We start from the raw sequence: 200 nt of genomic DNA on the forward strand, positions 1-200 counted from the left end.
GTGCTCCCCGGCTGGAGGATCCCCAGGCTCGCGTTTTTCCCGCCGCGGCCTCGTCCCGGTTTTCCCCGGTGGCTTTTGGGGATCGGGGTGGCCCAGTTTCCGAGCGGGAGAACGCCAGGCATTTCCACTCCCCGCAAAACACGGTCGTGCGTGGCGTGGGCGCCGAAACCACCAGGCGCGCCTGTCTTGCCGAGCAGGGC

At 69.0% G+C, this 200-nt stretch overlaps 1 protein-coding gene across 1 annotated transcript in view; it reads left to right on the plus strand.

Moving 5' to 3' along the window:
* Positions 1 to 200, plus strand: part of SLC37A2 (solute carrier family 37 (glucose-6-phosphate transporter), member 2) — a gene marked incomplete at its 5' end in the record, with an annotated part of 7,177 nt that overhangs the window by 1,634 nt on the left and 5,343 nt on the right. The gene's annotated exons all lie outside the window — the stretch shown is intronic.

This window comes from Fulmarus glacialis, unplaced genomic scaffold (assembly GCF_000690835.1).
Source record: "Fulmarus glacialis isolate BGI_N327 unplaced genomic scaffold, ASM69083v1 scaffold29809, whole genome shotgun sequence".
NCBI lineage: Eukaryota > Metazoa > Chordata > Aves > Procellariiformes > Procellariidae > Fulmarus > Fulmarus glacialis.